The sequence below is a fragment of the Arachis stenosperma genome, chromosome 1 (genome assembly GCF_014773155.1).
Source record: "Arachis stenosperma cultivar V10309 chromosome 1, arast.V10309.gnm1.PFL2, whole genome shotgun sequence".
NCBI classification, from domain to species: Eukaryota; Viridiplantae; Streptophyta; class Magnoliopsida; order Fabales; family Fabaceae; genus Arachis; species Arachis stenosperma.
In genome coordinates this window covers 95,494,303-95,495,320 of record NC_080377.1, presented here as the reverse complement: position 1 = coordinate 95,495,320, position 1,018 = coordinate 95,494,303, and the positions used below count along the sequence as shown (strand labels likewise).

The following is a 1,018-nucleotide window of genomic DNA, read 5'->3' as shown; positions in this document are numbered from 1 at the left end:
TTGCTAAACCTATTTCTCCCACCATTATTGTTGTTGAAACCTTGTTGAGGCTTCTGTTGATCCTTCCATGAGAAATTTAGATGATTCCTCCATGAAGGATTATAGGTGTTTCCATAGGGTTCTCCCATGTAATTCACCTCTTCCATTGCAGGATTCTTAGGGTAATAAGCTTCTCCTTCAGAGGAGGCTTCTTTAACACTGCCGGATGCAGCTTGCAATCCAGTCAGATTCTGAGAAATAATATTGACTTGCTGAGTCAATATTTTGTTCTGAGTCAATATGGCATTCAAAGTATCAATCTTAAGAACTCCTTTCTTCTGAGTCATCCCATTATTCACAGGGTTTCTTTCAGAAGTATACATGAATTGGTTATTTGTAACCATGTCAATGAGTTCATGGGCTTCTACAGGTGTTTTTAGATGAAAGGATCCACCAGCAGAATGTTCCAATGACATTTTTCACATTTCAGACAGACCATCATAGAATATACATATGATGCTCCATTCTGAAAATATGTCAGAAGGACACCTTTTGGTTAATTGCTTGTATCTTTCCCAAGCTTCATAGAGGGATTCACCTTCCTTCTGTCTGAAGGTTTGGACGTCCACTCTGAGCTTACTCATCTTTTGAGGTGGAAAAAATTTGGTCAAGAAAGCATTGATCAGCTTGTCCCAAGAGTTCAGGCTTTCTCTAGGTTGTGAGTCCAACCATGTCCTAGCTCTATCTCTTACAGTAAAGCGGAAAAGCATAAGTCTGTAGACCTCGGGATCAAGCCCATTGGTCTTAACAGTATCACAGATCTGCAAGAATTCAGATAAAAACTGATGATGATCTTCTGATGCAAGTCCATGAAACTTGTAGTTTTGCTGCATTAGAGAAACTAATTGAGGCTTAAGCTCAAAGTTGTTTGCTCCAATGGAAGGAATTGAGATGCTTCTTCCATAGAAGTTGGAAGTTGGTACAGCATAGTCACCAAGCATCTTTCTTGTATCTCTGGCATTGTTGTTATTTTCGGCTA

General features: G+C 39.4%; 1 non-coding gene across 1 annotated transcript; it reads left to right on the top strand.

Moving 5' to 3' along the window:
• The first annotated feature begins 513 nt into the window (after positions 1–513).
• On the top strand, positions 514–617 carry LOC130955534 (small nucleolar RNA R71). Its single transcript, XR_009076782.1, has one exon. It is a non-coding gene; the product is annotated as a small nucleolar RNA R71 (small nucleolar RNA).
• The last annotated feature ends 401 nt before the right edge of the window (positions 618–1,018 follow it).